The 13058-nt window shown below is 40.5% G+C and overlaps 1 protein-coding gene across 2 annotated transcripts in view; it reads right to left on the bottom strand.

Moving 5' to 3' along the window:
* PVALB (parvalbumin) overlaps positions 1-8693 on the bottom strand; it is a 40649-nt gene extending 31956 nt beyond the window's left edge. The window contains exon 1 of one of the 2 annotated variants that reach the window (XM_073574361.1): positions 8617-8693. The gene's annotated coding sequence lies outside the window, so the exon portion shown is untranslated. Of the gene's footprint in view, positions 1-8569; positions 8591-8616 lie in introns of those variants that run through there. The other variant, XM_073574362.1, reaches the window with a different exon arrangement.
* Between the last annotated feature and the right edge of the window lie 4365 nt (positions 8694-13058).

Here is a 13058-nt window from a genome sequence, read left to right as displayed (position 1 = left end):
TTTTCCATTGATTAGTCTTACTTGCTGCTTAATTTTGCAGTAAAGGCTTTACTGGCAGGACTGTGCTTTATCATACTGCATATAATCCACCATTCCCCAGTTTGCTGATATTCCTCCTAAACACTGCATGCCTGCAGCAAAAATAAAACGTTCGTGCGCCCCTTTGAAAATTAAATCATGTGCTTTAATAACAGAAAAATAGCAATTGGAAGTAACTTTTAAATAGTTAACACCCTTTGTCCTTCTGTCAATCATGCCGATCCTTGATCCCCTCCTACCCCGCGCGCGGCGTATCGTTATAGGTCATAATCATAAAGGATGACGTATTGTGTATTATAGCAGTACCTGCATTGCAGATCAGGGCCGGTGCCAGGTAAGATGAATACCCAGAAACTATGGCACGGGGCATCCCTGAATGCAGCGGAACATACCAATAAAGATGTATGCATTTTCCATAGAGCCGAGGCAGGATGACTTGACCTTGGCATTAATAGCTCTTTTTAGTCTAGTACTAAGACGCTGGCATCATCACAAGGGCCTGTGCCCTTCATGATAGACTTTGTGCCCTAAGTCTTAGTGGCTATGCTTTCCTTCCTACATGCATAGAAACTCTTCATTGTGGATAGAAAGTGGCGATTATAAGTTTGTGAACCTCTCAGAACTTTCTGTACTTCGGCATAAATTTGACCTAAAACTGCCATTGATTGTCAAACAAGTCCTAAAAGTAGATAAAGGGAACCAACTCCAACAAGTCAAAGATATAAGACTTTGTCTTATGCCGCTCCAGCCAAGATCCGACATCTTGTGATTGCAACTTCTCAGTCAGAGGTATAATGGTCACGAGCTCTCAATTGAAGTCTATGAAAACCTCGTTCTGGCCTCGTGGTCATAGGCTTACATTGAGTTGTGACTTCTGGATGCTCAGCAATCACCGGAGCGATCCGGCAGGTCATAATGTGGAGAAGACCGGATCGGCGCCAAGAACACAAGAGTGCGGCTGGTAAGTTTATTACTAGGGTCATTAGTGATTCCACTCCTGGGGTGAAATTGAAAAGAAAAACCACTGTGGAGTGGAGCATTAAATGAAGAATATGATCCAATATCACATATCTGTTAGTGGCAAAAGTCTGGTGTTTTCAATCAATAGGTTATCAATCAGATGTGAGTTGGCGACCTGTTTTATTTAAAGAACGGCATTACAAGTCTCAAAACCCCAATAAATAGGTGGCAGATGAGGGTACCCACATAGCAAAGGGATTATGGTGGAGAATTGGCAATTATATCTGATACAAAGTGCCAAGTGAAAACTTTAATGATGACTTTCCAAGGCTTGAAGCAATATTTATTCACAAAGCCAAGCAGGATCAATCATGGGATGTGTAGATGTCTGAGGGACATAAGGAGATAATATTCACCCACAAGATTATCCTTGCGTTTATTGCATTGTATTTTGATGATTGCAGCCCATTAGTACAATACAAACAATACAGACCACACGTTCCGTCCTATTCCTTAGGTCAATGGTTGCCCAAATTAACTGGTATTTATACGGGCTGTCCGTTATTTTGATACTGATTACCTATCCTTAGGATGGTTCATCAATACCAGATTGGTGAGGGTCCGGCACCTGGGAACACCCACCGATCAGCTGCTACCAGTTTCGGCAGTGGCCCAATGTATACAGTCTACGGAGCTGAACCACTGCTCCATCAGGCTGTTTAGTGGCCGCTAAAAAAAGGGTACTTAGTTGACATGTTTTTTGATAAAAAAATGCGAAAACCATCCTATCTTGTCACGGTGACCCTACCTGGTACTGCAGATCAGCTTTGATCTATATAGTTTTACATCCTTCCGCTGCCGTAGCTGAATTGTGGCAGTGTCGGGTGTCGGACCCCCACCAATCTGAAACTGATGAACTATCTTAAGGATAGGTCATCAATAACATACAAGTGAATAAAAAACCCCTATAAGGCTGCATCTACATAGATGACTGATCCCATTGTTTTCGGATTCCACTGTTCTCTATGGGATCAATACCAGGACTGGTTAAGGAGCCGGATGAAAAAGTTGACCTCATTGTTTTTTAGCCCGACAGTGGATAGCAGACTTTTGCACAACTATTTTTTTTATAGTTATGCTTGTCTCAGGTCAAACATTAAGGTATGTGAAAAACTTCCAAGTATGGACCGCATACTGTATCATTATAGCGGTATAGATGCTACGCAGACATGATAAAATGTTTTTCTAGCCTCGAGGAGAGCACTGAGGTCACTTTAAGACCATTTCGAAGGATGCATCTCTCAAACCCTGGGCAGTCTGCCACGTTGAGCATACCAAGGTATACTTTTAGCATCAACTCCTCCAAGCAAAATGGTTTCCATGACTGTGGCCCTGTGCTCTTTAACAAAAAAAAAAGCCTCTGGTCAAAGCATTCGTAAGTTTTCCCGAGGGTGGCAATGGTGGTAATTTGAGTGTTGCTTCTTCTGGATGAGAAGGAAATGAAAAAAAATAGTGTCTAAAAAACTCATTACAGCCTTAGTGACATTTTCCTGACTAGTGTAGACACTGATCAGATTACTAAGAAAGTGTGATGCACATAGTGGGAAATGTCAGGATCGTCCATGAGATATACAAGTGCTGGGATGAGCGACGACCGACTTTTGTGGCAAAATATGATTCATGCCAGGGAGCGATGCCGAGGGTCTCTTGGTGTCTGCCAAGATAGATTTTCTCCTACACCAACTTGCTGACAGTGCAGGACACTGGGTGTTATGCATCCCCGATTTAATAGTAACTGTATCCTGACTACCCCCTCCCAAATTCTGTGTTGGCATCACTCCTTTTCTGGCTGCGGCAACTGGCACCTGGGGCGTTAGCTGTGTATTTATGGAGTAGTAGCAGTAATATAGACCCGATCTAACCCTCTGCTCCATCTCATGTGTCCTATTCTAGCTAAAATCTCTAATGGGTAATACTTGGCAAGATTTAAAAGGAAAGTGTTTTAGAACCTTCTTGATTACATTTCAGATATTTCAGCAAAGGAAACTTATGAAAGCGGCTAGCAGAAGAATTCTGGTGTGAAAGTCGCTAATTTTATGCAAAGAATTTATCATTTTTTACGATGCTCTCATTGCTTCCACATAAAGGCAAAAATTCTAGTATGAAAATCTCTTTTTTTTTTTTTTTTTTTTCCCAAAAGTGGGCCTTGCTTAGGGGAGTTATGGGGCCCTCAACCACCCAACAGATTTAATATAATTTAATCCTGAATATATCAAAAATAATAATGCACATTTTCTGCCTTTTGTGGTGCACAGTCTAAAAGACGACATTTTTTTAAATGGTCTATACCATTGAATAGATTTATCACATTTTCCCCCACTACTCTGGGCAAAGACAAGTGTACAAAATCTAATGAAATTTACCCCCAAATCTTTAAGTGGGTTCTCGATAGAAACATACAATCAGGGGTGTAACTATAGTGGGAGCAGGGGTTGCAGTTGCACCAAGGACCTGGAGCCTTGGAAGGTCCAAAAGGTTCTTTTCATCCATATGAGAAGACAAATACGAGTAAAGACACCACTTGGAAGTTGGTGACCCTGTTGGAGATTTTGCATTGAGGCCCTTGAGTTTCCAGTTATGGCCATAAAACTGGGGCAACAAAAAAGGAAGAGTCCAGGAGGAGTGACCTTCCACGTGGAGCTGTCAGTAGACAGCTGTCTTTTAGGCTAGGGTCACACAACCATTTTTCTCTCATTCGAGAAAATCAGCCTGATTATGCTAATCAGAGTTTGATCAGATTTGCTTGAATGTGAATAATTAAAAAAAAAAATAGAATTTCTCCATTGTGTCAGTCCGTGAAAACCGGACCACACTCTGATGAAGATTTTTTTTTCCCACGGATCCGTAGACATGAATGGCTGAGTGCGATCCGAACAGGTGTAACTCGTGCATGTTGTGACTTTTTTCTTCAGGGATGAAAACTATCCATCAAAACAAAGAAAAGCACTTGTCTGCATTATAGGGTCGTTTGCACGGGCCCTGACATTGATCCATCCAAATACTAATGTCTTATGTGGCCGAACAACTTAACATCACCCGACTAAGCCGGTAGACCCAGAATGGTCATGGACATTTTATACTTTAATATTTTGCAAAGAAATGTAATGATCAGACAGTAATTAAAATATGAGACAGTCTGAAGGAAACCATATAACACTCTGGGCTGTTGATTGGCCTTACTTCACCGAAAATCACCACCTGTTTCAGCTACGTGATACCTTAGAGTAGTCCTCAGTTAATCCCCCACTATCAGATCTAGGATATGAGACTCACACCACAAGTAGTTCATTAGGACGCTGAGCCTCTCTGACATTTATAAAAGGGTTAATACTGCATAGCCCTAATGCCACATCCTGAGAACAAGCTGCACCCGTAAATATGTTCTCGTTAAAACATGGGGTAAAATTAAATCACTTCTCACTATTTCAAGAGCCGACTGAAGCCTCCATAGATTTGCGCTGCCAATTTGATACCTTCTGCATGTCATCAGCATTTCTGCGGTGAAGGGTTAACAGTTATTAACATCCACTTGTCTGATTCTTCCGTCTTCGCGAGCAATAAAAAGGACTAAAACCCGTCGCATCACAATCATCATAAATATAGATGACATAAATGTAGATGCGGTGCTGCAGGGGTTGTATCTGGCGCAGCATTTGGTGACGGTATATAATGTACAATGCAGTGCTCATTAATCCTACTGATAAATACATGGATGTGACAGTTATTACACTTCAGCATCTGTCTCCTGATATATCGTGCATCGGCCAAAGCTTACATGGAGCTGATGCACCAGCATCTACTGGGGATTTGGGGCGACTGCTGCACAATTTTAGTGCCTGTACTCATTTTTTTATTTGGCATTTGACTATGACAGCTAGAGGGCAACGTAAGTATCTTTATGAAATAATACCACATCACTTCTACATGTCAAGCAAATCTGCATTAACTCTTTGCCAATTACACTCAGTGTTTTATTAACATCATTTATTTCCTTTTTCTATCATTTCTCTTCTTTAAAGAGAAAGTGGCACCAGCTTAAAAGTGGCCACTTTGGCTCTTATTTTATTCCCACTGCTCCCCTGAGTATTTAATGTTGTGTATTTTTTAAATCCACCATACGGTTCCAGAGATATGGACCTTTTTTATTTAATGCTTCATATTTTGGTCAGTGCTCAGGGGGTGTGGCTCACAAGGTGCTCTGGAGGCGTGTCTTTATGCTGTTCTGCTGTATTACCCTGTAAGCACCGCCCCCTTAGTAAAAACATGAATTATCACTGAGTAAAAAGGTCCGTATCTCTGGAACCATAGGAAGGATTTAAAAAATACGAAAACCGGAAAACTCAAGAGAGGAGCAGGAATAAAATAGGAGCAAAAATTGGATAATTGCACTACTTTATAGTTAATTTTTATAGTGTGCTCTGGTGTCTGGAGAACATGCATAGACGAAATGTAAAAAAAAAAAATGGTGTCTTTACAGGATCAAAACTAATTGCTATCTTAACTCATGTTAGCAAGGGAAATAACTGTCCTTAACTTCTTAATTTATATTAATGGGGCCAAACATGCAAACTTCATCAGGGGATTTTAGGGGAGAAAAGGATTAGTCAGTTGGATTTCAACATGCCCAATCCTTTTGTTCTTAAAATGGCTATAAGCTGCTGCCTTAGGTGTTTGTCAGTCATGTGTATGGGGGGGGAGTCATGAAGGGTGGCTGTTGGCTAAGTAATTATTCAACAAAGTTCTACTGTATCTTAAGTGTATAGACAACTTTATTTCTGCATGTCATTTCCCTAATCTGAAGATCTGATCAAACAACTCCAGGTATAACAGCTTCCTGGCCCTCTGTAATTAAGACTTAAGGCTTCCAGCATGGGAGATGAAAGCGGGCTGTCTAGCTGACATGTATGGGGGACATATAGTTACAAATGAGAGAAGGATAAGGCTCTTAGAATTTCAATTGCTAGACATTCTGTTTTCAGGAGAGAAAAGCCACTGCCAGATGTGTCTGGCAGGAGCTTTTTTTTCCTCTGCGCTGAAAATACATACTCTGCTAAAAAATGTGCTTGAGGATTGAGGAGAGATAGCTGTCTGGTGAAAGAACAGTTTGACCAACAGATATAGTATTTCATGTGTATGGTAAGTATTAGCAAAATGGGAATATTAGTTTAATTGCCTATTATAATAGTACAGTACATTATAAAAAAGCAAAAATAAAATTGTTAGAAATCAGTTTACCTGATTATATAGATTAGATAATTATGATTATAATAATCTGATACTCCCTAAAGCCAAGTATTGCTTGAGCTCATGTGGAAGTTATCTGCTCCTCTACTTTATAAAGCTTAGGTTTATCATTGATTTCATAACAGGCAGGTACACATCTATGCTGCGAAATACTAAGCCATGTATTTTATGAAATGGTTCTAGCTAATCCCATACCACATAAGCAGGGTGGCTCAGTGGTTAGCACTGGATTCTTGCAGTTCTTGAGGCTTGGGTTCTAATCCAACCAAGGACAACATCTACAAGTAGAACATGTTCTCCTTGTGTTTGCGTGAGTTTCCTCCAGGTTCTCCAGTTTTCACCTACACTCCAAGGACATACTGATAGGGAAATTAATTGTGAGCCCCAATGGGGACAGCAATGATGATGGTGTTATATAAGTGAGTGAAAATAAAAAAGAAATATACTTTATGTAGCCAAGCTACACTATACTTGGATTTCCCTGATGTTTGGAAAGTCCACGTTTCTTCCTGACTATGCAAGAATATTACATTTCTAATGATCGATATAAGTGAATGATTGGCACATTCACATTAGTTCTCTTGAAGGCTTGGTGAAGTAGTCTCCTCCTCCTCCTCCTCCTCCTCCTTCCTATACTCTTTTGGCAGCCTCAAAACTTCTTGACTTTCCCAAACTCTGAAGCTGCCAACTGGACCTCTGCTACTTTTGCCCATATTTAGGCCAGGCTTGCAACGCTACCCCTTTTTCAGATTCTTGCTGATACTTAAGTGTGCCTTCCGCACATCCTCATAAATTTGTCACTCTCATTTACTCCCGAAAGTTTCAGCCCACATCGGCATCAAGCGAAACGAGAAGACACGTACTCTTATTTCAGATGATCTTTTGGAGCTCGATAAGGCTTCAGGTCAATAATTGAATGCATTTGCTGAGTCTACATATTTGCGCCCCCATAAGGATCCATTACCCTTGGCTTACAGCATGGAACATGGTGACATTTATGAACATGAACTTGAGTACCATCTGTATGTGTTGATGTAATGGTACTGTGCCCAGCTTTACATGTCCGCTTGCTCATTGTCTGCATCTTATATGTATGAAGATTAACAGACGTTTGATATTGCTCCTGCTTTTATGGCTATTTATGAATAAAAGAATTTGCAATTTTACTTACACATTTTGCAGACACTTGAATCTACCTGATATAAGTGCAAAATATTTAATAAAATATGGCAACTGAGAAATCTCATCATGACTTTTCCCGACTGAACATTTTATGCATTCTGAACAAACAGAGCTGTATATCCTCTTATATATCATACAAATGGACCATTCCTTCACTCTTGTACTACGATCATATATTAAAGAGGACTTTCACTGGATTTTTTAATATAAACTAAGTACCCCCATCTAATTAGCGCTGTTCCACTGATTTTGGAACCAATTTCTTTTTTTTTTTATGTTCCAAAATTATGCCCACCGGTAACGAAGATGCAAATTTTTCTTTCCATCAACTGGCCTTATACCATAGAACTTCTGTTATAGAGGAGAAAAAGCAAATGTCCATAGAAAAGTTCTGTGATATACACCCAGTTGGCTAAAGGAAAAATTTGCATCTTTGTTACAACGGAGGGTATAACTTTTGAACAGAGGGATACATAAAAAAAAAGAAACTGTTTCAGAATCGGTGGAACAGCGACAATCAATATATCAAGTGAAAGGACCTCTTTAAATGACAATTCCTATTTCTTGTTTCCTGTGCCTTGCCTGAATGAAGTGGTATACCCATTTCTGACATTAAAAATGAGGGTTTCCAGCTCTGGTTTCGAGAATTGGGCTCTGCAGGGAACGGAGAGGTGACTGCACATGAGTGGCTCTTTCCATTCGCTTCCAAAAAATTTTGAGCACAAATGTCCAAGATGGGAATACCTCTTTACTGGTCCTATGTTCACCCAAGATATAGTAATAAGAATATATACTAAAGCCAGGTATATACACTGAGATGTGTCCCTTGTCTCATAGTTCGTAAACACCAGCTGCACTGGTGGAACTACCAGTACAGCAGTGATTCATTGATCACTTCTGATCATCCGAAGCTCTCAACTGTTGATCGTGCACCACTTGCAAATAAAAAATGATCAGCCATTGAATATGATAACTTAATGCTAGTCCCAGCTATTCTATCCAACAATGCCAATGGCTTGAAGGCTAGTCCTGACAAATATGCACTGGCAGCTAGTATGTTTCAGTGCATTGCATCCTCTCTTACTGTAGATCCAGTCTCTTCTACCCATAGCCTCCTCCCCTTGTACTCACTTGGGGATGGATCAGGATCCGTGGGAAGGGCTGAGATAAGGCAACGGGTGAGGTGCCCCTAAGAAGGGATTCCCTCTTAAATACTTTCTCCATCTGTTCTATTTTGGGAAAGTCCATCCCCTCCTCCTCAGCATCTAGATCGCCTGGTGTCACATACCCTGAGACAGCAGGATGGGGATCATGTTTATTGACAAGTAACTCATCAAGAAACTCTATTAATACGCCTGGCAGGAGCTCAGGACCTGGACTTGGGCTTTGAAGCCAAAGGAGGAAGGAGGACTTGGTAAAGAGACAGTCCATCTGAAATCTAAAGAGTGGGGGTAGGGATGCTCCATTTGTTTAAGTGCACCCCTATATTGAATACATTCGCTGTCTTTCTACTGCTCTTGCTGCCTGAACTACGTTTACAAGACTTTTCTACCAGACTTGAAAAAAGTCAGAAGATATAAGGGCTCTTTTCCAAGTAAAATCTAAATGCTTGGTGACTAAGTGGTGCCAACGAATAGGTCAGATGTCTTCAGTATCCAAGAAAGGTGGAGGAAAAGTCTGGGCCTTGTTGATGTCTGAACAAATGGACTGTATAATGTATAAGCAGAAATTTGCTCAAATCTATAGTTATGTAATTACTTTATTGGATGATGCGATGCTGAAGTTGGCAATTGTTGCGTTATTTAATGTGCGCGATGAGTTCGTCCTGGCAGAGCAAGAGGAGATACTCCCATAAATGGGATCTATTGGCAGTTTTCAACTTTGGACAACCAGACTGGGAAGTCCGTAGAGCGAAAACAATCCATTAGTGGATTAAAACTTTTCTCAAAAATATTTTGGACGATGGTTGTTCTTTGCTCCTTTTACTTATGGATATCGCCTCTTCCAATTTGGATCCCTATGTTTGCGGACCTCCATTCCAATGAGTAGTCTCCAACTATTACTGGAGTTTGGATTAAGCCTGCGGTTTCACAGTGGGAAGCACTTCTGGAATGGGAATGCCATGTATTAGCCACAAGTCATTCTACGCCCCCCTCCTGTTATTTGCAGTGTGCCAGGACTCCTGAATGAATAAACTTGGAGACATGCTCATAGATTATAGCTCCAGGTATGAAATACACAGCCAAGAATCACAGGAATCCTGTACGTGTCTTTTGTGCGCATGAGCTCGGCTAAAGGTTACTGAGACTGAGATATGAGATCGCCATTCATAATTAATAACTGGGAATTTCAGCAATGAATGGATCTTGGAAAGTGTCTTCTCAATATTATAAATATTAGTGAAGCATGAGGAAACCCTATGGCACGTATCATACTTTGATGTGATGACTTGTAATCATAGATGGTGAACCTTTTTTAGTTATCAAACAAAAGGTTTAATATGCAAACTGTGCCATGCTTAGGATTGACCTAAGTTACCATATCTTTTACTTCTGTCATTTATGCAGTTGTCTACAGCTTTTTGCAAGCCCTATCGTTGTAATTGTATTTTTCTAGTATTATTTTTCCTACTATTATACTTCCTAGTTTTTAGTGACTGTAAAAGTCTACCGTATGTTACATTTTTCTGCACAGTCCGATCCGAAGTCCTAGAATTTTCCTTAATGCATTGCCGTTGATGTAATATTCCTCCTTGTCATTATTTACAATGGGGGCTAATATTGTTCTTTTGTGTTTCAAAAGAGGAAAACTACAAAAAGAAAAACTTCAAAGAAAATGCACTGAATACATAGTAGTGGTAACAATCTTAAATGTAAGTAAAACAAGAATAATAATGAAAACAGCAATAATGGAATGTAATAAAAATAATCAAGAAATCACTGCGTTGTCATTCTATGGGGTCATTTGTTTGGAATGGATCGGGGTGATTATTGTTACCTTAATGTATATTTGTGGCAATTTAGTATGTGAAATGAATACAAACACACTGTATGATGATCATATGATGGAGCATTATGTGAATTAATATTATACTATGCTAAAAGGCTTCATATACTGTACACATAACAGCTAACGTATCATATACATATGATGGCACATTGATCTCTACGACTATGTGATTTCCATGCAGGCAGTTTTATGGATTTAACTAGTATGCTATGTCCTCTGATTAGCACCTAGCTCCAAATTTAGAGAAAAAACAGTTTTAATTCAGATAGCAAACAAATTAATGATAATATATTAAACAACTAGCATACATTATATTGGCCATCAAGACCTAAAAACATTTAACTGCTTGTGGATCACCCAATGTCTTAAAACATTGGGCTTGACGCATATACGGTAGCTCTGCAGTGACATTGCAGAGTCAGAAGTAAAGAGCAGGATGTCTGAAATTACTGGATTCTCCATACGGAAGGCAAAGATGGTTCATTATCATCTCTGCCTTCCTGATTGCTGAATGATGTTTGTGTATACAGATTAGGAATGTGCTTCCTCCTCAGGTCCAAGGAATTATGTGATTGCCGAGTGCCAGAAGGGAGCAGGTGCTGCTTAGCAGATCCAGATCAGCTCTGGAGTTGACTCGAGAGGTTGGACTTGCCCTGTAACTGGAGCTAATATGCTAGCCCCAGTTACAGCGGAAATCAGCAATAATGAAGGTGTGTTTACAGTAGATGATGAATTGCTGCCCAAAAGTGTTTTTGAAATAAATAAAAAAATTATAAAAAAGCAAATCTAAAAAATAAACAAAAACAAACCATGGCCATTTCCCCTCCCGATGTTAGTAAAAAGAAAAAAAATCTACCGCACATGAAAATAAGGTCCCACATAGCACACAAAACTGAAAAAAAGACATTTCAATATCAGAAAAAAATAAAAGGGCTCTTAAAACTTTGTGTATGAAAAAAACACCTAAATTGTACTTGGTCATGAACTGGCGAAAATGTTCTGGTCTTGAACTAAATACCAAAAACAAACTTGTTGTTAATAACACATACAGTATTTGAACAAAATAGCGTTTTTGCATTATCTATATTAAAAGGGATTGTTCCCTTTCAGATCATTTTCATTCCTGAGGCAGTTTGGTATTAAAAAAACAAACAAACTGCCCTGTGTCACCATTCCTGGCTCCAGTGGAGAGTCTCTGACGCTTCGCCCGGTGTCTGGCACTGATGTCCCACAGTGTTGATGTGTCACCAGCACTGCAGCCAGTGTCAAACACTGGGAGCAGTGATGAAGACTTGCCAGGGGACATGAGGAAGGTGAGTACAGAATGTGTTTTTTTATGAAACTGTCCCTATGGAAGAAAATAAACTAACTCTTTAATATACTGTACACTGTAGACTTTAGATAGGTTAACTGTTTCTTAGGGAGTTTGTTGAGGAAAACATTTATCACCTATCTAGATTGGTAAAGATTAGAGATGAGCAAACCCGAATTGTAAAGTTCGGGGTTCGTACCAGACACCTAGAGTCCGGTGCTGAACTCCGAACACGGACTTCCATTTTAATGTTCGGATGGAGAGAGAGACAGAGACACCTTTAACAGCACCAAAGTTTAGGTTCCCATTGACTTCTATGGGGTTCAGTTTGAAGTTCTGGTAGAATTCTGGTACCTGAACTGAACTTTTGGCTAAAATTCGGTCGAACTCTATGAACCTGAACATCCACAGGTCCGCTCATCCCTAGTAGAGATCAAACTTTGGTTAAGCATGTGCCTTGCTACTCTATTCAAAGATTTTGGGGCTGACAGAATTAACTGAAATCAAGGGTCCCCTAATTTGGTGCTCACCCGGGGGTTTGATGGCTGAAACCTCCATCAATCACAATAAGTGATAAATCCATCAATCTGAAATAGTTCTTTAACCCCTTACCTACAATGGACATAATATTCAGTCCATGTGACCCTGGACCTAATTCCCAGGGACAGGATAGTACGTCACAGCGATCAGCGGTGCCCACGTGGTGAGCACCGCTGATTGCGGCCGGGTGTCAGCTGATTATCACAGCTGACTCCCGGCACAATGTGTCAGGGGCGGTCACGGACCGCCCCCGACACGTTAATCCCTTGCACACCGCGATCAAACACTATCGCGGTGTACCGGGGGTTAAAGAGAAGCATCGGCAGGGAGGGGGCTCCCTCCGTGCTTCCCTGAGCCCCCCCCACAGCAGCGCAATGTGCAGCGCTGCTGCGGGGGACTCTTTCCCTGCAGGTCCTCGGATCCAAGATGGCGACGGGGACCTTCGGGGGCCTGTAGGGAGCTGACTTCCTCAGTGCCTGCAAAGCGCAGGCACGAGGAAGCCTTGTGCAGTGCCTGTGACAGATCGCTGATCTGTCACAGTGATCTGTGATGTGACAGATCAGCGATCTGTCACATGACAGTTATGTCCCCCCTGGGACAATGTAATAAAGTAAAAAAAAAAAAGTGTAAAAATAATTTAAAAAAAATCGCTAAATAAAAAAAAAAAAATATTCCAAATTCATTTTTTGGAAATAAAAAAAAAAAAACAATA

Source organism: Dendrobates tinctorius, unplaced genomic scaffold (genome assembly GCF_039654945.1).
Source record: "Dendrobates tinctorius isolate UK_male_01 unplaced genomic scaffold, ASM3965494v1 ptg000038l, whole genome shotgun sequence".
Lineage (NCBI taxonomy): Eukaryota > Metazoa > Chordata > Amphibia > Anura > Dendrobatidae > Dendrobates > Dendrobates tinctorius.
The sequence above is the reverse complement of the archived record's forward strand: the minus strand, read 5'-3'. Positions and strand labels throughout refer to the sequence as shown.